We start from the raw sequence: 24,972 nt of genomic DNA, 5'->3' as shown, positions 1-24,972 counted from the left end.
TATATGCAGCAGCTGTCACTATTCACCCTACCTGTAGCAGCTGTCAGTATTCACCTTACATGCAGCAGCTGTCACTATTCACCCTACATGTAGCAGCTGTCACTATTCACCTTACATGCAGCAGCTGTCACTATTCACATTACCTGCAGCAGCTGTCAGCATTTACCTTACATGCAGCAGCTGTCACTATTCACCTTACATGAGGCACCTTTCACTATTCACCCTACCTACAGTATCTGTCACTATTCACCCTACGTGCAGCAGCTGTCACTATTCACCTTACATGCAGCAGCTGTCACTATTCACCTTACTTACAGTATCTGTCACTATTCACCCTACCTGCAGCTGTCACTATTCACCCTACATGCAGCAGCTGTCAGTATTCATCCTACCTGCAGCAGCTGTCACTATTCACCCTACCTGCAGCAGCTGTCACTATTCATCCTACCTGCAGCAGCTGTCACTATTCACCATACATGCAGCAGCTGTCATTATTCACTTTACATGCATCAGCTGTCACTATTCACCTTACATGAGGCACCTTTCATTATTCACCCTACCTGCAGCGGCTGTCACTATTCACCCTACCTACAGTATCTGTCACTATTCACCCTACCTGCAGCAGCTGTCACTATTCACCCTACATGCATCAGCTGTCATTATTCACCCTACCTGTAGCAGCTGTCACTATTCACCCTACATGCATCAGCTGTCATTATTCACCCTACATGCATCAGCTGTCACTATTAATCCTACCTGCAGCAGCTGTCACTATTCACCTTACATGTAGCAGCTGTCACTATTCACCCTACCTGCATCAGCTGTCACTATTCATCCTACCTGCAGCAGCTGTCACTATTCACATTACCTGCAGCAGCTGTCACTATTCACTCAACCTGCAGCAGCTGTCACTATTCACCCTACCTGCAGCAGCTGTCACTATTGATCCTACCTGCAGCAGCTGTCACTATTCACCTTACATGCAGCAGCTGTCACTATTCACCCTACCTGTAGCAGCTGTCAGTTTTCACCTTACATGCATCAGCTGTCACTATTCACCTTACATGCATCAGCTGTCACTATTCACCTTATATGCAGCAGCTGTCACTATTCACCCTACCTGTAGCAGCTGTTAGTTTTCACCTTACATGCATCAGCTGTCACTATTCACCTTACATGCATCAGCTGTCACTATTCACCTTATATGCAGCAGCTGTCACTATTCACCCTACCTGTAGCAGCTGTCAGTATTCACCTTACATGCAGCTGCTGACACTGTTCACCCTACATGTAGCAGCTGTCACTATTCACCTTACATGCAGCAGCTGTCACTATTCACATTACCTGCAGCAGCTGTCAGTATTCACCTTACATGCAGCAGCTGTCACTATTCACCTTACATGAGGCACCTTTCACTATTCACCCTACCTACAGTATCTGTCACTATTCACCCTACCTGCAGCTGTCACTATTCACCCTACATGCAGCAGCTGTCACTATTCATCCTACCTGCAGCAGCTGTCACTATTCACCCTACCTGCAGCAGCTGTCACTATTCACCTTACATGCAGCAGCTGTCACTATTCACCTTACATGCAGCAGCTGTCACTATTCACCTTACATGCAGCAGCTGTCACTATTCACCCTACCTGCAGCAGCTGTCACTATTAATCCTACCTGCAGCAGCTGTCACTATTCACCTTACATGCAGCAGCTGTCACTATTCACCCTACCTGCATCAGCTGTCACTATTCATCCTACCTGCAGCAGCTGTCACTATTCACCCTACCTGCAGCAGCTGTCACTATTCACCCTACCTGCAGCAGCTGTCACTATTCACCCTACCTGCAGCAGCTGTCACTATTCACCCTACCTGCAGCAGCTGTCACTATTGATCCTACCTGCAGCAGCTGTCACTATTCACCTTACATGCAGCAGCTGTCACTATTCGCCCTACCTGCAGCAGCTGTCACTATTCATCCTACCTGCAGCAGCTGTCAGTATTCACATTACCTGCAGCAGCTGTCAGTATTCACATTACCTGCAGCAGCTGTCACTATTCACATTACCTGCAGCAGCTGTCACTATTCACCCTACCTGCAGCAGCTGTCACTATTCACCCTACCTGCAGCAGCTGTCACTATTCACCTTACCTGCAGCAGCTGTCACTATTCACCCTACCTGCAGCAGCTGTCACTATTCACCCTACCTGCAGCAGCTGTCACTATTCACCCTACCTGCAGCAGCTGTCACTATTCACATTACCTACAGCACCTGACATTATTCACCTTACATGCAGCAGCTGTCACTATTCGTCTTACATGCAGCAGCTGTCACCATTCACCTTACATGCAGCGGCTGTTACTATTCACCCTACGTGCAGCAGCTGTCACTATTCACCCTACCTGCAGCAGCTGTCACTGTTCACCCTACCTGCAGCAGCAGTCACTATTCACCCTACCTGCTGCAAGTGTCAATATTCACCCTACCTGCTGCAGGTGTCACTATTCACCCTACCTGCAGCAGCTGTCACTATTCACCCTACCTGCAGCAGCTGTCACTATTCACCCTACCTGCAGCAGCTGTCACTATTCACCCTACCTGCAGCAGCTGTCACTATTGATCCTACCTGCAGCAGCTGTCACTATTCACCCTACCTGCAGCAGCTGTCACTATTCATCCTACCTGCAGCAGCTGTCACTATTCACATTACCTGCAGCAGCTGTCACTATTCACATTACCTGCAGCAGCTGTCACTATTCACATTACCTGCAGCAGCTGTCACTATTCACATTACCTGCAGCAGCTGTCACTATTCACCCTACCTGCAGCAGCTGTCACTATTCACCCTACCTGCAGCAGCTGTCACTATTCACCTTACCTGCAGCAGCTGTCACTATTCACCCTACCTGCAGCAGCTGTCACTATTCACCCTACCTGCAGCAGCTGTCACTATTCACCCTACCTGCAGCAGCTGTCACTATTCACATTACCTACAGCACCTGACATTATTCACCTTACATGCAGCAGCTGTCACTATTCGTCTTACATGCAGCAGCTGTCACCATTCACCTTACATGCAGCGGCTGTTACTATTCACCCTACGTGCAGCAGCTGTCACTATTCACCCTACCTGCAGCAGCTGTCACTATTCACCCTACCTGCAGCAGCTGTCACTATTCACCCTACCTGCTGCAAGTGTCAATATTCACCCTACCTGCTGCAGGTGTCACTATTCACCCTACCTGCAGCAGCTGTCACTATTGACCTAACATGCAGCAGCTGTCACTATTCACCTTACATGAGGCACCTTTCACTATCCACCTTACATGCAGCGGCTGTGACTACTCACCCTAACTGCAGTATCTGTCACTATTCACCCTACATGCAGCTGTCACTATTCACCCTACGTGCAGCAGCTGTCACTATTCATCCTACCTGCAGCAGCTGGCACTATTCACCCTACGTGCAGCAGCTGGCACTATTCACCCTACGTGCAGCAGCTGTCACTATTCACCCTACGTGCAGCAGCTGTCACTATTCACCCTACCTGCAGCAGCTGTCACAATTCACCCTACATGCAGCAGCTGTCACTATTCACCCTACCTGCTGCAAGTGTCAATATTCACCCTACCTGCTACAGGTGTCACTATTCACCCTACCTGCAGCAGCTGTTACTATTGACCTAACATGCAGCAGCTGTCACTATTCACCTTACATGAGGCACCTTTCACTATCCACCTTACATGCAGCAGCTGTGACTACTCACCCTAACTGCAGTATCTGTCACTATTCACCCTACATGCAGCTGTCATTATTCACCCTACCTGCAGCAGCTGTCAGTATTCATCCTACCTGCAGCAGCTGTCACTATTCACCGTACATGCAGCAGCTGGCACTATTCACTTTACATACAGCAGCTGTCACTATTCACCCTACCTGCAGCAGCTGTCACTATTCACCCTACCTGCAGCAGCTGTCACTATTCACCCTACCTGCAGCAGCTGTCATTATTCACCTTACATGCAGCAGCTGCCACTATTCACCCTACCTGCAGCAGTCGTCACTATTCACCCTACCTGCAGCAGCTGTCACTATTCACCGTACATGCAGCAGCTGTCACTATTCACCGTACATGCAGCAGCTGTCACTATTCACCTTACCTGTAGCAGCTGTCAGTATTCTCCTTACATGCAGCAACTGTCACTATTCACCTTACCTGTAGCAGCTGTCAGTATTCACCTTACATGCAGCAGCTGTCAGTATTCACCTTACATGCAGCAGCTGTCAGTATTCACTGTTGTGAGTTCATTTTCCCCTTCATTACTGAGGCCCGAGGAACTCCCTCTTCTGGTAAAGAAAGGTAGTGAGCCTGATTGTCAAACACCTGAGGCTGATTATGATGACTGGCTGAGTGGAGTTATGGACTGGATATAAGGCTGCCGACGCCCTTCTGCCCTGCGGGTGATTTCTCTGTGGGATCCTTGGAGACCAGTCTGAATTCCTGCTCCTCCAAAGCTAAGTTTGCTGCTCGGCCTTTTGCTTTTGTACTTTGTCTTTGCTTTGTTTTTCTGGATTTCTGCCATTCCCTGCTGGGGTGTGCTGAATTCATTTAGCTCTGTCTTCTGAAAATACCTGAGTGCTGATTCAGTTTTTGAAGCCTAGCTGCTTCAGGGCCTTTTTCATATCAGCTGGTTGGCTTATGTCTTTGATAGGGGTTTTGGCAGATTGCAGACAGCAGCCTTCCTGTCCTTTCCTATCTAGGTAGTTTTGGGGCCCCGTCTTTGCTCAGTCTATCTTTCTGTCTGTGTTAGTATTTTCATCTTGCTTCACCGTCATTATATGTTGGGGGCTGCCTATTGCTTTGGGGTCTGCTCTGGGGCAGTTTAGATTTCCCCTTTCTTTCTTTAGGCCTATGTATTTTTCCGGCTGTGATCGAGGGGTCTAGGGCATCGTAGGAACCCCCCACGGCTACTGCTAGTTGTGTTGATAGGTTCAGGGGTCTGCAATCTGATAGTTGCCAACTTCTCTGGTTTTCTGGACTTAGCTTGTATTTCTGTTTTTGCCTCCTACGGTGACTCAATCATAACAGAATCACCCGCCATACCGCAGATTCTAGGGTACTCAATAGCAGGAAAGAATTGTAAAAAAAAAGTGTATATTTTTTCCTCTATCTCTGAGGCCGTAGGGGGAATTTTTTTTCTCTCAATGGAGATAAAGCAATTGTCTGATCGTGTGGAGCAGCTCGCTGCGGAAGTGCGGGGAATTTCCGCCTACCTTGCTAGTTGTGTTGATAGGTTCAGGGGTCTGCAATCTGATAGTTGCCAACTTCTCTGGTTTTCTGGACTTGGCTTGTATTTCTGCTTTTGCCTCCTACGGTGACTCAATCATAACAATTCACCCTACATGCGGCAGCTGCCACTATTCCCCTTACATGCAGCAGCTGTCACTATTCCCCCTACATGCAGCAGCTGTCACCATTCACCTTACCTGCAGCAGCTGTCACTATTCACATTACCTGCAGCAGCTATCACTATTCACCCTACACGCAGCAGCTGTCACTATTCACCCTACCTGCAGCAGCTGTCACTATTCACCCTACCTGCAGCAGCTGTCACTATTCACCCTACCTGCTGCAGCTGTCACTATTCACCCTACCTGCTGCAGCTGTCACTATTCACCCTACCTGCTGCAGCTGTCACTATTCACCCTACCTGCTGCAGCTGTCACTATTCACCCTACCTGCAGCAGCTGTCACTATTCACCCTACCTGCAGCAGCTGTCACTATTCACCCTACCTGCAGCAGCTGTCACTATTCACCCTACCTGCAGCAGCTGGCACTATTCACCGTACATGCAGCAGCTGTCACTATTCACCCTAACTGCATCAGCTGTCACTATTCACCCTAACTGCATCAGCTGTCACTATTCACCCTAACTGCATCAGCTGTCACTATTCACCCTAACTGCATCAGCTGTCACTATTCACCCTAACTGCATCAGCTGTCACTATTCACCCTACCTGCATCAGCTGTCATTATTCACCCTACCTGCATCAGCTGTCACTATTCACCCTACCTGCAGCAGCTGTCACTATTCACTCTAACTGCATCAGCTGTCACTATTCACCCTAACTGCATCAGCTGTCACTATTCACCCTAACTGCATCAGCTGTCACTATTCATCCTACCTGCAGCAGCAGTCACTATTCACCTTACATGCAGCAGCTGTCACTATTCACCTTACCTGTAGCAGCTGTCACTATTCACCTTACCTGTAGCAGCTGTCACTATTCACCTTACCTGTAGCAGCTGTCAGTATTCACCTTACATGCAGCAGCTGTCACTATTCACCCTATGCGCTGCGTGTCAGTATTCACCTTACATGCAGCAGCTGTCAGTATTCACCCTACATGCGGCAGCTGCCACTATTCCCCTTACATGCAGCTGTCACTATTCCCCCTACATGCAGCAGCTGTCACTATTCACCCTACATGCAGCAGCTGCCACTATTCACCTTACCTGCAGCAGCTATCACTATTCACCCTACATGCAGCAGCTGTCACTATTCTCCCTACCTGCAGCAGCTGTCACTATTCTCCCTACCTGCAGCAGCTGTCACTATTCACATTACTTGCAGCAGCTGTCACTATTCACCTTCCATGCAGCGTCTGTCACTATTCACCCTACATGCAGCAGCTGTCACTGTTCACCCTACATGCAGCAGCTGTCACTGTTCACCCTACATGCAGCAGCTGTCACTGTTCACCCTACCTGCAGCTGCTGTCACTGTTCACCCTACATGCAGCAGCTGTCACTGTTCACCCTACATGCAGCAGCTGTCACTGTTCACCCTACCTGCAGCAGCTGTCACTATTCACCCTACCTGCAGCAGCTGTCACTATTCACCCTACCTGTAGCAGCTGTCACAATTCACCCTACATGCAGCAGCTGTCACTATTCACATTACCTGCAGCAGCTGTCACTATTCACCCTACATGCAGCAGCTATCACTATTCACTGTTATGAGTAGTGTTGAGCATTCCGATACCGCAAGTATCGGGTATCGGCCGATACTTGCTGTATCGGAATTCTGATACCGACTTCTGATATTTTTTCAATATCGGAAGTCGGCATCGGAATCGGAAGTTCAAAGTTGATTGACAGCCTGACGTCATCATGATGCGCGGTGTGTGCGCATCATGATGCGCCGTCATTTCGGGCCTTCCGGGGGTCTCTGCCGGCCTGCCGGGGGGCTGTGTGGACTGCCCGGGGTCTGTACCGGCCTGCCGGGGGGCTGTGCCGGCTTGTCGGTGGTCTGTGCACCCTGTGGGGGTCTGTACCGGCCTGCCGGGGGGCTGTGCCGGCCTGCCGGTGGTCTGTGCACCCTGTGGGGGTCTGTACTGGCCTGCCGGGGGGCTGTGCCGGCCTGCCGGGGGGCTGTGCTGATGTCCGGGGGTCTGTGCAAGCATCGTCCGATGGGACTATAAGTCCCATCTGGCGATGCCTGCTACCATGACAGTGATTGACACATTAGCCAATGATGGGACAGTAGTAGTCCCATCATCCGGCTAATGTGTTAAATGTTAAAAAAAAAAAAAATACTACATACATACTACATGCATGCTACATACATACTACATGCTACATACATACTACATATATACTACATGCATGCTACATACATACTGCATGCTACATACATATTACATACATACTACATACATACCACATACATACTACATACATACTACATACATACCACATATATACTACATACATACTACATGCATGCTACATACATACTACATGCATGCTACATACATAACACATATATACTACATGCATGCTACGTACATACTACATGCTACATACATACTACATATATACTACATACATACTACATATATACTACATGCATGCTACATACATACTACATGCATGCTACATACATACTACATACATACTACATGCATGCTATATGCATGCTACATACATACTACATACATACTACATGCATGCTACATAAATAACACATATACTACATGCATGCTACATACATACTACATGCTACATACATACTACATATATACTACATACATACTACATACATGCTACATACATACTACATGCTACATACATACTACATGCTACATACATACTACATATATACTACATACATACTACATACATACTACATGCATGCTACATACATACTACATATATACTACATACATACTACATACATACTACATGCATGCTACATACATGCTACATACATACTACATATATACTACATGCATGCTACATACATACTACATGCTACATACATACTACATATATACTACATACATACTACATATATACTACATGCATACTACATGCCACATACATGCCACATACATGCCACATACATGCCACATACATGCCACATACATGCCACATACATACTACATACATACTACATGCATGCTACATACATACTACATGCTACATACATACTACATATATACTACATGAATGCTACATACATACTACATGCTACATATATACTACATACATACTACATGCATGCTACATACATACTACATGCTACATACATACCACATACATACTACATACATACTACATGCTACATGCTACATACATACTACATATATACTACATGCATGCTACATACATACTGCATGCTACATGCATGCTACATACATACTACATACATGCTACATACATACCACATATATACTACATACATACTACATACAATACATTCATACAATACATACATAGACATACAGTACATATAACATAGAGTAACATACTTACCAATACTTGTCACATTGTTCCCCGAAGCCATTGTCTTTTACGGAATAAATATTAACATAACAAACCACAAAAATACTCACCCACGATCCGAAGCAGTCCACGAGTGTGTCCCACGACGATCTTGGGTAGAGAACTGCAGCATCAGCTGATGCTGCCGTTCTCTACGGGCTGCAGGAATCCAATGACGGAAGGTAGGTATCCTTCCGCACTGTATTCCTCCGCCACTTAAAAAAAAAAAAAAGTCCCTAGTCTCACTTTATGCCATTGCTGCGTGGGAAATTCCCACACAGCAATGGCATAAAGTGAGACTAGGGACTTTTTTTTTTTTAAGTGGCGGAGGAATACAGTGCGGAAGGATACCTACCTTCCGTCATTGGATTCCTGCAGCCCGTAGAGAACGGCAGCATCAGCTGATGCTGCAGTTCTCTACCCAAGATCGTCGTGGGACACACTCGTGGACTGCTTCGGATCGTGGGTGAGTATTTTTGTGGTTTGTTATGTTAATATTTATTCCGTAAAAGACAATGGCTTCGGGGAACAATGTGACAAGTATTGGTAAGTATGTTACTCTATGTTATATGTACTGTATGTCTATGTATGTATTGTATGTAGTATGTATGTAGTATATATGTGGTATGTATGTAGCATGTAGTATGTATGTAGCATGCAGTATGTATGTAGCATGCATGTAGTATGTATGTAGTATGTATGTAGCATGCATGTAGTATATATGTAGTATGTATGTAGCATGTAGTATGTATGTAGCATGTAGTATGCATGTAGTATGTATGTAGCATGCATGTAGTATATGTGTTATGTATGTAGTATGTATGTGGTATGTATGTAGCATGTAGTATGTATGTAGCATGCATGTAGTATGTATGTAGTATGTATGTAGCATGCATGTAGTATATATGTAGTATGTATGTAGCATGTAGTATGTAGCATGTAGTATGTATGTAGCATGCATGTAGTATGTATGTAGCATGCATGTAGTATGTATGTGGTATGTATGTAGTATGTATGTAGCATGCATGTAGTATGTATGTAGTATGTATGTGGTATGTATGTAGCATGCATGTAGTATGTATGTAGCATGCATGTAGTATGTATGTAGCATGCATGTAGTATGTATGTAGCATATATGTAGTATGTATGTAGCATATATGTAGTATGTATGTAGCATGTAGTATGTATGTAGCATGTAGTATGTATGTAGCATGTAGTATGTATGTAGCATGCATGTAGTATATATGTAGTATGTATGTAGCATGTAGTATGTATGTAGCATGCATGTAGTATGTATGTGGTATGTATGTAGCATGTAGCATGCATGTAGTATGTATGTAGTATATATGTGGTATGTATGTAGCATGTAGTATGTATGTAGCATACAGTATGTATGTAGCATGCATGTAGTATATATGTAGTATGTATGTAGCATATATGTAGTATGTATGTAGCATGTAGTATATATGTAGTATGCATGTTGCATGCATGTAGTATATATGTAGTATGTATGTTGCATGTAGTATATATGTAGTATGCATGTTGCATGCATGTAGTATATATGTAGTATGTATGTTGCATGTAGTATATATGTAGTATGAATGTAGCATGTATGTAGTATGTAGTATGAATGTAGCATGTATGTAGTATGCATGTTGTATGTATGTAGCATGTATGTAGCATGTAATTTTTATTTTTTTTTACATTCAACACATTAGCCGGATGATGGGACTACTACTGTCCCATCATTGGCTAATGTGTCAATCACTGTCATGGTAGCAGGCATCGCCCGATGGGACTTGTAGTCCCATCGGACGATGCCTGCACAGACCCTCGAAGCCTGCACAGACCACCGGCAGGCCGGCACAGCCCCCCGGCAGGCCGGCACAGCCCACCGGAGCCTGCACAGACCACCGGCAGGCCGGCACAGCCCCCCGGCAGGCCGGCACAGACCACCGGAGCCTGCACAGACCCCCTGGCAGGCCGGCACAGCCCCCCGAAAGGCCCGTACAGACCCCAGAGAGGCTGTACAAGGCAAAAACAAGGTTTTTCTTATTCCGATACCGGAAGTCCCATAGACTTGAATGGGACTTCCTGTATCGGAATTGGCGATACCGATACTTTTTTTTAAGATCGGCCGATCCATTCCGATCCGATACTTTGAAGTATCGGACGGTATCGCTCAACTCTAGTTATGAGCTCATTTTCTCCTTCACCTTTGATGTCCGATGAACTCCCTCTGCTGTTGAAAGGAGGTAGTGAAAATGATTTGGATGGGAAAAACCTGTCATCTGAACAGGTGGAGTGTGATTGGACATCCGGAATCTCTGAGTGGATATAAGGCCGCCGACACCCTGCTGGGTTGCTGGTGATCCTCTCTGCTCTGAGCTCTGGCCTCCAGTTTAGTCCTGTCTACTAAAGCTAAGTTTTTGCTCTGCTATTGTTCCATGAGATTTTGTCTGGTTTACTTAGTGTTTGCGTTCAGCCAGCCCTGGTTGGGACTGGCTGAACTCCATTTTTGTCTCTGATCAGTTGATCTCTTTGCTCTGTTTTCAGAATATACCTGAGTGCTGATATAGTGATTTTGAAGTCTAGTGACTTCAGGGCCGTTTTTTCCTATCAGACGTGTTGGACATTATTTTTGGCAGGGTTTTTGCGTGATTGCAGACAGTTGCTTTTCTTTCCTGTCCTATCTAGTTAGTGAGGGCCCCATCACTTGCTCAGCCTGTCTTTCTGTCTGTGCTTGTGTTTTCATCTGTTTTCACCGTCAATACATGCTGGGGGCTGTCTATTGCTTTGGGGTCTGCTCTGGGGCAGTTTAGATTTCCCCTTTCTTTCTTTAGGTTTATTTAGTTCTCCAGCTGTGAACGAGGTGTCTAGGACCACCGTAGGAACACCCCCACGGCTACTGTTAGTTGTTGTTAATAGGATCAGGGGTCTGCAATCCGCTAGCTACCAACCTCTCTGGTTTTCTGGACTTAGCATGTATTTTTGTTTTTTCCTCCTCCGGTGACTCATTCATAACAATTCACCCTACCTGCAGCAGCTGTCACTATTCACCCTACCTGCAGCAGCTGTCACTATTCACCCTACATGCAGCAGCTGTCACTATTCACATTACCTGCAGCAGCTGTCACTGTTCACCCTACATGCAGCAGCTGTCACTATTCACCCTACATACAGCAGCTGTCACTATTCACCCTACCTGCAGCAGCTGTCACTATTCACATTACCTGCAGCAGCTGTCACTATTCACCCTACCTGCAGCAGCTGTCACTATTCACCCTACTGTTATGATTGAGTCACCGAGGAGGAAAAAAACAAAACACAAGCTCAGCCCAGAAAATCAGAGAGGTTGGAAACTAGCGGATTGCAGACCCCTGATCCTATCACACAACTAGCAGTAGCCGTGGAGTGTTCCTACGGTGATCCTAGACACCTCGTCACAGCCGGAGAGCTACACAAGCGTAAAGAGAGAAAAGAGAAAAACTGACTGCCCCAGAGCAGACCCCAAAGCAATAGGCAGCCCCCAACATATAATGACAGTGAAGCAAGATGAAAACACTAACACAGATAGAAAGATAGGTGGGGCCCAAGCTAACTAAAAAGGACAGGACAGAAAAGCTGCTGTCTGCAATCCGAGAAAACCCTGCCAAAAAATACTACCAACACAACTGATAAGCAAAAAGGACCCTGAAGTCACTAGACTTCAAACCTTATATCAGCACTCAGAAAATTCTGGAAGCAGAGCAAAAGAGAACACTGATCAAGGAAAAAGAATCCAGCACACCTCCGGCCGGGGATGGCTGAACTCAAAAAACAAGGTAAACAAAACCAAAACTAGTAAGTTCAATAGCAGAGAAAAAACTTATCTTTGGGAAGCAGGAATCAGACTGGTCTCCAAGAATCCAGCAGAGAAATCACCAGCGGCTCAGAAGGGCGTCGGCTGCCTTATATCCAGTCTGTAGTTCCCGTTACCCAGTCATGATCCACCTGATCAGGTGTTTGGTTTCTTTCATCCAAATCATCCTCCCTACCTTCCTTCACCAGAAGAAGGAAATCCTCGGACACAAAAGATGAATGAACAGATGAGCTCACAACACCCTACCTGCAGCAGCTGTCACTATTCACCCTACCTGCAGCAGCTGTCACTATTCACCCTACCTGCAGCAGCTGTCACTATTCACCCTACCTGCAGCAGCTGTCACTATTCACCCTACCTGCAGCAGCTGTCACTATTCACCCTACCTGCAGCAGCTGTCACTATTCACCCTACCTGCAGCAGCTGTCACTATTCACCCTACCTGCAGCAGCTGTCACTATTCACCCTACCTGCAGCAGCTGTCACTATTCACCCTACCTGCAGCAGCTGTCACTATTCACCCTACCTGCAGCAGCTGTCACTATTCACCCTACCTGCAGCAGCTGTCACTATTCACCCTACCTGCAGCAGCTGTCACTATTCACCCTACCTGCAGCAGCTGTCACTATTCACCCTACCTGCAGCAGCTGTCACTATTCACCCTACCTGCAGCAGCTGTCACTATTCACCCTACCTGCAGCAGCTGTCACTATTCACCCTACCTGCAGCAGCTGTCACTATTCACCCTACCTGCAGCAGCTGTCACTATTCACCCTACCTGCAGCAGCTGTCACTATTCACCCTACCTGCAGCAGCTGTCACTATTCACCCTACCTGCAGCAGCTGTCACTAATCACCCTACCTGCAGCAGCTGTCACTATTCACCCTACCTGCAGCAGCTGTCACTATTCACCCTACCTGCAGCAGCTGTCACTATTCACCCTACCTGCAGCAGCTGCCACTATTCACCCTACCTGCAGCAGCTGTCACTATTCACCCTACCTGCAGCAGCTGTCACTATTCACCCTACCTGCAGCAGCTGTCACTATTCACCCTACCTGCAGCAGCTGTCACTATTCACCCTACCTGCAGCAGCTGCCACTATTCCCCTTACATGCAACAGCTATCACTATTCACCCTACATGCAACAGCTATCACTATTCACCCTACATGCAGCATCTGTCACTATTCACTCTACATACAGCAGCTGTCACTAGTCACCCTACCTGTAGCAGCTGTCAGTATTTACCTTACATGCAGCAGCTGTCACTATTAACCCTATGTCCAGCGTGTCACTATTCACCCTACATGAGGCACCAGTCACTATTCACCCTTCATGCAGCAGCTGTCACTATTCACATTACATGCAGCAGCTGTCACTATTCACATTACCTGCAGCAGCTGTCACTATTCACCTTACATGCAGCAGCTGTCACTATTCACCTTACATGCAGCAGCTGTCACTATTCACCCTATGTGCAGCGTGTCACTATTCACCCTACATGCGGCAGCTGCCACTATTCCCCTTACATGCAGCAGCTGTCACTATTCACCCTACCTGCAGCAGCTGTCACTATTCACCCTACCTGCAGCAGCTGTCACTATTCACCCTACCTGCAGCAGCTGTCACTATTCACCCTACCTGCAGCAGCTGTCACTATTCACCCTACCTGCAGCAGCTGTCACTATTCACCCTACCTGCAGCAGCTGCCACTATTCCCCTTACATGCAGCAGCTATCACTATTCACCCTACATGCAGCATCTGTCACTATTCACCCTACCTGCAGCAGCTGTCACTATTCACCCTACCTGCAGCAGCTGTCACTATTCACCCTACCTGCAGCAGCTGCCACTATTCCCCTTACATGCAGCAGCTATCACTATTCACCCTACATGCAGCATCTGTCACTATTCACTCTACATACAGCAGCTGTCACTAGTCACCCTACCTGTAGCAGCTGTCAGTATTTACCTTACATGCAGCAGCTGTCACTATTAACCCTATGTCCAGCGTGTCACTATTCACCCTACATGAGGCACCAGTCACTATTCACCCTTCATGCAGCAGCTGTCACTATTCACATTACATGCAGCAGCTGTCACTATTCACATTACCTGCAGCAGCTGTCACTATTCACCTTACATGCAGCAGCTGTCACTATTCACCTTACATGCAGCAGCTGTCACTATTCACCCTATGTGCAGCGTGTCACTATTCACCCTACATGCGGCAGCTGCCACTATTCCCCTTACATGCAGCAGCTGTCACTATTCACCCTACAGTTGTGCTCAAAAGTTTACACACCCCGGTAGAATATTTGCTTTCTTAGCCTTTTTATTCTGAGAATATGAATGATAACACCAAAACTTTTTCTCCATTCATGGTTAACGCAGCACGTTATCAGCAAATACTACAAATCACAAAGCAAAGTCGACCTGTCATTGGCTGAAGCAGAACAAAGTGAAGGTTCTGGAGTGGCCATCTCAGTCTCCTGACCTCAATATCATTGAGCCACTCTGGGGAGATCTCAAGTGAGCAGTTCATGCTAGACAGTCCCAGAAATTACAGGAACTGGAAGCTTTTTGTCAAGAAGAGTGGGCAGCTTTACCATCTGACAAAATAAAGAAACTCATCCACAACTACCACAAAAGACTTCAAGCTGTCATTGATGCTAGAGGGGGTAATACAAGGTATTAAAAAATAGGGTATGTAAACTTTTGTTCAGGGTCATTTGGATGTTCAGGATTGTCGTTATGAATTAAAACAGAAAACACAGTAGTTTGACAGTAAATGGCTTCACCCAACCACTAACCATGAGTGGAGAAAAAGTTTTGGTGTTATCATTCGAATATATTCTCTGATAAAAGGCCAAGAAAGCAAAAATTCTGCCGGGGTATGTAATCTTTTGCGCACAACTGTATATGCAAAGGCTGTCGCTATTCACCTTACATGCAAGAGCTTTCACTATTCACCATATGTACAGCAACTATCACTATTCACCCCACATGCAACAACTGTCACTATTAACCGTACATGCAGCAGCTTTCACTATTCACCCTATATAGAACGGCTGTCGCTATTCACCTTACATGCAGCAGCCGTCACTAATCACACTATGTGCATAGCCATCATGTAAGAATTATCTATACTGTACTCATTCCCAAATAACTGGCAAAATAAAAATATAAATTGCCAATGTCTTCTGTGCACTCATACCAAAGATATCACCAAATGCAACACGTACCCCCAGGGTGTCAGTCAATTCTTTGCACCCAAGAAACATGCGAAATCTACATTCATCACAAATAATTAAAAGGAAAGTAGCATCATTTACACTCATAGTCAAGACTTCTGATAGATAACATAGACTCATACATGGCACATCATGAATTATGCATTGGGTACCACTGTGCACTCACAGCATCCTGCAAACTTACACTAAAGTCATGCATGGGATATTACTATCACCTCTATGCCAAAGTCCATGCTATGCATGAATTATTAATGCATTGTCGGTATCCATACATGGGATATTATTATTTTTTTACATTTATACCAAACACATGCATGTTATATTCCAGCATCCTCTATGTCCATGGGATCTTCCTGCCTCCTCTACCAATGATGCATATATCCTGTACCCTTTAGTCTCTGTCCATATCCAAGACATGCACAAGGTATTATGGCAGCCTCTATATCAGTGGTCTATGACCACCGGCTCCTCAAGTATTACAAAGTATTATGTTCCCCGGCGAATATCACACCGTTCTGTACACTAGTGCCAAAGACAAGTGTGCTAGATTATATTCCCTTCTATGTCCATATCGAAGACATGCATGGGATATTACTGCCTCCTGGAAACGCATGCCGAATACATGCATGGGACATGACGGTATCCTCTACATTTAGGTCAAAGAGATACACGGGATATCAGTGCACGCCCTGCCCTTATACTGATGGCATGCATATAACATCATTGTACCCTCCCAGCCAAAAGACGTACACAGGACATCAATACCACCGCTATATGTGTGGTCTTCAGCCTCCGACTGTCCAAAACTACGACTCCTGCATTCCTGGATGGAGCCCAATGCTCGCTCTACAATCACTCATCTCATCCCTTTATTCATGCCCAAACCATAAATGAGATATCACTGCTGCCTCCACATTCATACCCAAGCCATGTGAATGATATTACTGCACTCCCCATACTCATAAATGTGTATACCGTATATGGTGTATCACTGCACCCTACATCTACACACACGGCATGCCTGGGCTACTACTGCATCGGGGCAACTCACACCTAAAGGCTACGCCACCGATCACTCACAGCCGGACACGCTAACCTTACATACACACGTGTTATATCTTCCCCATGTACTCACATCCAACATATCACCTATATAAATACATAAGTGGGTTATTTCTGCCCCATATACTAAAGTACATACATGGTCTATTACTGCCGCCTCTATAGATTCACACGTATACCCTACATATGCATGGGCTATATCTGCCCCATATTCTCATATCTGTGCTCTACATATATACATACATACTTGGTCTACTGCTGCTATCTTCATACCTATACCCTACATATATGATGTATTACTGCCCCCTCTATACCTATACCCTACATATATGATGTATTACTGCCCCCTCTATACCTATACCCTACATATACTTATAGGCATGCTCCATAGCTGCCCCATACCTCATACCTGTACCCTACATATATACATACTGTACATGGTGTATAGCTGCCCCATACCTCATACCTGTACCCTACATATATACATACATGGTGTATAGCTGCCCCATACCTGATACCTGTACCCTAGATATATACATACATGGTGTATTGCTGCCCCATACCTCATACCTGTACCCTACATATATACATACATGGTGTATAGCTGCCCCATACCTCATACCTGTACCCTACATATATACATACATGGTGTATAGCTACCCCATACCTCATACCTGTACCCTACATATATACATACATGGTGTATAGCTGCCCCATACCTCATACCTGTACCCTACATATATACATACATGGTGTATAGCTCCCCCATACCTCATACCTGTACCCTACATATATACATACATGGTGTATAGCTGCCCCATACCTCATACCTGTACCCTACATATATACATACATGGTGTATAGCTCCCCCATACCTCATACCTGTACCCTAGATATATACATACATGGTGTATAGCTGCCCCATACCTCACACCTGTACCCTACATATATACATACATGGTGTATTGCTGCCCCATACCTCATACCTGTACCCTACATATATACATACATGGTGTATAGCTGCCCCATACCTCATACCTGTACCCTACATATATACATACATGGTGTATAGCTGCCCCATACCTCATACCTGTACCCTACATATATACATACATGGTGTATAGCTGCCCCATACCTCATACCTGTACCCTACATAAATACATACATGGTGTATTGCTGCCCCATACCTCATAACTGTACCCTACATATATACATACATGGTGTATAGCTCTCCCATACCTCATACCTGTACCCTACATATATACATACATGGTGTATAGCTGCCCCATACCTCATACCTGTACCCTACATATATACATACATGGTGTATAGCTCCCCCATACCTCATACCTGTACCCTACATATATACATACATGGTGTATAGCTGCCCCATACCTCATACCTGTACCCTACATATATACATACATGGTGTATAGCTCCCCCATACCTCATACCTGTACCCTAGATATATACATACATGGTGTATAGCTGCCCCATACCTCACACCTGTACCCTACATATATACATACATGGTGTATTGCTGCCCCATACCTCATACCTGTACCCTACATACATACATACATGGTGTATAGCTGCCCCATACCTCATACCTGTACCCTACATATATACATACATGGTGTATAGCTGCCCCATACCTCACACCTGTACCCTACATATATACATACATGGTGTATAGCTGCCCCATACCTCATACCTGTACCCTACATATATACATACATGGTGTATAGCTGCCCCATACCTCATACCTGTACCCTACATATATACATACATGGTGTATAGCTGCCCCATACCTCATACCTGTACCCTACATATATACATACATGGTGTATAGCTGCCCCATACCTCATACCTGTACCCTAGATATATACATACATGGTGTATAGCTGCCCCATACCTCACACCTGTACCCTACATATATACATACATGGTGTATTGCTGCCCCATACCTCATACCTGTACCCTACATATATACATACATGGTGTATAGCTCCCCCATACCTCATACCTGTACCCTACATATATACATACATGGTGTATAGCTGCCCCATACCTCATACCTGTACCCTAGATATATACATACATGGTGTATAGCTCCCCCATACCTCATACCTGTACCCTAGATATATACATACATGGTGTATTGCTGCCCCATACCTCATACCTGAACCCTACATATATACATACATGGTGTATTGCTGCCCCATACCTCATACCTGAACCCTACATATATACATACATGGTGTATTGCTGCCCCATACCTGAACCCTACATATATACATACATGGTGTATAGCTGCCCCATACCTCATACCTGTACCCTACATATATACATACATGGTGTATAGCTGCCCCATACCTGTACCCTACATATATACATACATGGTGTATAGCTGCCCCATACCTCATACCTGTACCCTACATATATACATACATGGTGTATAGCTCCCCCATATCTCATACCTGTACCCTACATATATACATACATGGTGTATAGCTGCCCCATACCTCATACCTGTACCCTACATATATACATACATGGTGTATAGCTGCCCCATACCTCATACCTGTACCCTACATATATACATACATGGTGTATAGCTGCCCCATACCTCATACCTGTACCCTACATATATACATACATGGTGTATAGCTGCCCCATACCTGTACCCTACATATATACATACATGGTGTATAGCTGCCCCATACCTCATACCTGTACCCTACATATATACATACATGGTGTATAGCTCCCCCATATCTCATACCTGTACCCTACATATATACATACATGGTGTATAGCTGCCCCATACCTCATACCTGTACCCTACATATATACATACATGGTGTATAGCTGCCCCATACCTCATAGCTGTACCCTACATATATACATACATGGTGTATAGCTGCCCCATACCTCATACCTGTACCCTACATATATACATACATGGTGTATAGCTGCCCCATACCTCATACCTGTACCCTACATATATACATACATGGTGTATAGCTGCCCCATACCTGTACCCTACATATATACATACATGGTGTATAGCTGCCCCATACCTCATACCTGTACCCTACATATATACATACATGGTGTATAGCTCCCCCATATCTCATACCTGTACCCTACATATATACATACATGGTGTATAGCTGCCCCATACCTCATACCTGTACCCTACATATATACATACATGGTGTATAGCTGCCCCATACCTCATACCTGTACCCTACATATATACATACATGGTGTATAGCTGCCCCATACCTCATACCTGTACCCTACATATATACATACATGGTGTATAGCTGCCCCATACCTGTACCCTACATATATACATACATGGTGTATAGCTCCCCCATACCTCATACCTGTACCCTACATATATACATACATGGTGTATAGCTCCCCCATACCTCATACCTGTACCCTACATATATACATACATGGTGTATAGCTGCCCCATACCTGTACCCTACATATATACATACATGGTGTATAGCTCCCCCATACCTCATACCTGTACCCTACATATATACATACATGGTGTATAGCTGCCCCATACCTCATACCTGTACCCTACATATATACATACATGGTGTATAGCTGCCCCATACCTCATACCTGTACCCTACATATATACATACATGGTGTATAGCTGCCCCATACCTGTACCCTACATATATACATACATGGTGTATAGCTGCCCCATACCTGTACCCTACATATATACATACATGGTGTATAGCTCCCCCATACCTCATACCTGAACCCTACATATATACATACATGGTGTATAGCTGCCCCATACCTCATACCTGTACCCTACATATATACATACATGGTGTATAGCTGCCCCATACCTCATACCTGTACCCTACATATATACATACATGGTGTATAGCTGCCCCATACCTGTACCCTACATATATACATACATGGTGTATAGCTGCCCCATACCTCATACCTGTACCCTACATATATACATACATGGTGTATTGCTGCCCCATACCTCATACCTGTACCCTACATATATACATACATGGTGTATAGCTGCCCCATACCTCATACCTGAACCCTACATATATACATACATGGTGTATAGCTGCCCCATACCTCATACCTGAACCCTACATATATACATACATGGTGTATAGCTGCCCCATACCTCATACCTGTACCCTACATATATACATACATGGTGTATAGCTGCCCCATACCTCATACCTGTACCCTACATATATACATACATGGTGTATAGCTGCCCCATACCTCATACCTGTACCCTACATATATACATACATGGTGTATAGCTGCCCCATACCTCATACCTGTACCCTACATATATACATACATGGTGTATAGCTCCCCCATACCTCATACCTGTACCCTACATATATACATACATGGTGTATAGCTGCCCCATACCTCATACCTGTACCCTACATATATACATACATGGTGTATAGCTGCCCCATACCTCATACCTGTACCCTACATATATACATACATGGTGTATTGCTGCCCCATACCTCATAACTGTACCCTACATATATACATACATGGTGTATAGCTCTCCCATACCTCATACCTGTACCCTACATATATACATACATGGTGTATAGCTGCCCCATACCTCATACCTGTACCCTACATATATACATACATGGTGTATAGCTCCCCCATACCTCATACCTGTACCCTACATATATACATACATGGTGTATAGCTGCCCCATACCTCACACCTGTACCCTACATATATACATACATGGTGTATAGCTGCCCCCTTTACACCGATACCCACCATATACTTGGACACACACATGCGGCATCACTGCACGGTGTACACTGACCCCGGACACCTGTGCGCGCTATTCCCGTCCACTTCTCCCCTCTATATACAGTAGAGCACACACCTAGGAGCCGCTCTCGGCCGTGCACGCATTACCTGCCGCTGATGCCAGCCGTGTTCTGCAGTCAGTGCGGAGCATCGCGACCATGGCAGCTCACACCGCACAGCCGGGCACGGTGCGCCCCCTCCATACCCTCCTGCTGCAGCGACTGTGCCAGTGAGCCGGGGGGCAGCAGGCGGAGGCGGGACTCGCCCCCCGTAGTGATCCTCAGCACTGGCAGAGAGTGAGGCAGGATGAGCCGCGGAGGGCGGGGGACCGCGGCTGCTGCTCATGTGACCTCGCTTCTCTTTTCCAGCCTCTCACATCAGGAGCTGAGCACGGTGCACGGAGAGCAGGATCAGGTCTCACCCAGAATATCAGGTGTTGTGTCTGCATGTGTGAAGGTCACACACACAGGGGCCAGTGCTGCTCCTCATAGTCTTCACACACAGGGGCCAGTGCTGCTCCTCAGTCACAGTCTTCACACACAGGGGCCAGTGCTGCTCCTCAGTCATAGCCTTCACACACAGGGGCCAGTGCTGCTCCTCAGTCATAGTCTTCACACACAGGGGCCAGTGCTGCTCCTCAGTCACAGTCTTCACACACAGGGGCCAGTGCTGCTCCTCAGTCACAGTCTTCACACACAGGGGCCAGTGCTGCTCCTCAGTCATAGTCTTCACTCACACAGGGGCCAGTGTAGTGACCAGCAGATTCTCAGGATGCAGTGACGAGACACGAGACTGAGTGTGATTGTTAAAATAAATATTTATAAATTGGTGCCGCTGGGGCTGTGCTGAACAAATCAAATGGGCAACAACAAACTGTCCTCGCAGGGACTCAGTAACATTTACAACACTTTTCCTTATACTAAATGCGACTAATCTGGCTAGTCCGGGTGTTGTAGGCCACGTACGGCCGAACTAAGGGTCCTTATTTCCTATGGACAACTTATCCTTCCAGGCGTCGTTCAGGATCGCAGATGCAGCCGCTCAGAGGTCGCTGATGCGGCTGCCTTGATGCCCCGATGTCCCGGGATGATTTGGGTTTGACGGGCCCTGGAGGATCTGTGCTGGCGGGGCACAACAGGTCCTGAAGAGTCGTGCTGGTGGGGCACAACAGGCCCTGAAGAATCGGGGCTGGTGGGGCACAACAGGCCCTGAAGAAACGGTGCCGGTGGGGCGCAACAGGCTCTGAAGAAATGCCGGTGGGGCGCAACAGGCCCTGAAGAAATGATGCTGGTGGGGCGCAACAGGCCCTGAAGAAAAGATGCTGGTGGGGTGCAACAGGCCCTGAAGAAATTATGCTGGTGGGGCACAACAGGCCCTGAAGAAATGCCGGTGGGGCACCACAGGCCCTGAAGAAATGATGCCGGTGGGGCGCAACAGGCCCTGAAGAAATGATGCCGGTGGAGCGCGGTGATGACGCAGTCTCTAAATCTACCGTTCACCAGTCTCTGCCCAGAGTCCCTCAGCAAACCAGACGGGGGCCTCTACTGCCGCCTGTAGCGAGGTGGCGCCCCCTGGGGCCGGTGATGACAGGGCCGCAGCTGTGGAAGAAGGCAGGGGGGCAGTGTCCTGACCGCTGTAAAGGAATGGTCTATAGTCGCAGCGGTCAGTGGAGGTCGTGGACTTGTCACAACAGGACGGGAAACTGGGGGCGGCTTTATGCAACCGTACGAGGGGAGCGGCCGCCGGTGCAAGGCTCTCACGTGTCACTAGTCGGTAAGTCCGCGGCTTTCCTTTCACAGGGCCCTGTCGGTCTCTCCACAACACACCGTTCACTCCCTCGGTCCTCTCTGTCTCACCCGACTTCTGTTGTCTGGCTCTCTTGTCAACTGCCACTTCAGCACGCCCCCTGCTCCTGTTAAGTTTGCCCCGCCCCCTGTTTCCCTGACAACTTCAGTCAAGTCTTTTTTTATTTTACTGTCCTCCCAGGATCGTTCCCTCAGGAACCTTGATGGCGGTCCCCTGGGCACCTGCCCCTTCACTGTCTGGGAGTCCTCCTCCCCACACTCCTCCACCCTGTAAGCTCGCCAGTCCTCGGGCGAGGGCATTAGTCTATTGAGTTCGGTCTGTAGGGGTTTCAATGTTCGTTGCCATATGAATTGATCTTGCTCATATCGTTCAGGGGGTTTGCCGGCTGTTGACCGCTCGGAGCGTCTAAGTTCAACCGGGGTAGAGTCATCTGGGGTGGTGGACATCAGTGGGCTGGTTGGTGCAGGCGGGCTAATTGTGTCAGATGATTCATTACTGAGTGGAGGGCCTCCGGGTCCTGGGAGACAATCTTTGTCGTCGTCCGGGTCCCAACTTTCGGAAGACGGTTCAGATGTCGACGGGATAGGCTCCGGTTGCTTCGGGTCGGAGGAAGTACATGGGCGTAACATATTACGATGCATAACACGAGTGGGCAGTGTTTCATCCTCTTCAGGTCGTATTTCGTACACCGGTCCGTCAGGATGGATACGGTGTAAGACCCAATAACGACTTTCTTCCCATCGCGGCTCCAGTTTGTTCTGGGGGCGTTGATCTAGTACAAGCACCCAGTCCCCACTTTGGAGGTGAGGAGGCGGGGTTGCATTCTTCCCTGGGTGCTCCCAGTCTCGGGGCTTGGTGTGTACTATCCGGTGAAGAGTTTGCAGCCGGTGGCGATGATTTCGGACCCAAGACGACACTCCAGTCCAGGGCTGAGGCTCTTCAGGGTCTAACTCAGGGATCCTCAAACTACGGCCCGCGGGCCACATGCGGCCCGCGAAGGACTTTTATCCGGCCCCTGGCCAGGCTGACATTAACCGCACTGATTGCACCGCCCTCACTGCCGTGGTGAACCAATCAGCGCTGCAGCCGTGATGAACCAATCAGCGCTGCAGCTCACAAACACTGCCACCCCCCTGACACGCCCACTAAAGAACTAGACTGCAGAGTGAAAACTCGCGGGCGGGACGAGGCGCCGAGGAAAGGCGTTGTGAAGCCCTCAGTATGCAGCAGAGACCACACAGACGACGTGTTTGTCATCACGCCGCCTGCTCGGCCTAATGACGTCAC

At 46.8% G+C, this 24,972-nt stretch overlaps 1 protein-coding gene across 2 annotated transcripts in view; it reads right to left on the bottom strand.

Moving 5' to 3' along the window:
• TRMT9B (tRNA methyltransferase 9B (putative)) overlaps positions 1-22,480 on the bottom strand; it is an 81,527-nt gene extending 59,047 nt beyond the window's left edge. Inside the window, exon 1 of one of the 2 annotated variants that reach the window (XM_073583591.1) lies at positions 21,988-22,480. The gene's annotated coding sequence lies outside the window, so the exon portion shown is untranslated. The remainder of the gene's footprint in view (positions 1-21,987) is intronic. The other variant, XM_073583592.1, reaches the window with a different exon arrangement.
• Positions 22,481-24,972: the final 2,492 nt, after the last annotated feature.

Source organism: Dendrobates tinctorius, unplaced genomic scaffold, assembly GCF_039654945.1.
Source record: "Dendrobates tinctorius isolate UK_male_01 unplaced genomic scaffold, ASM3965494v1 ptg000079l, whole genome shotgun sequence".
In the NCBI taxonomy this organism is placed as follows: domain Eukaryota; kingdom Metazoa; phylum Chordata; class Amphibia; order Anura; family Dendrobatidae; genus Dendrobates; species Dendrobates tinctorius.
Note: the sequence above shows the minus strand (reverse complement) of the source record. Positions and strands in the feature narration are given on the sequence as shown.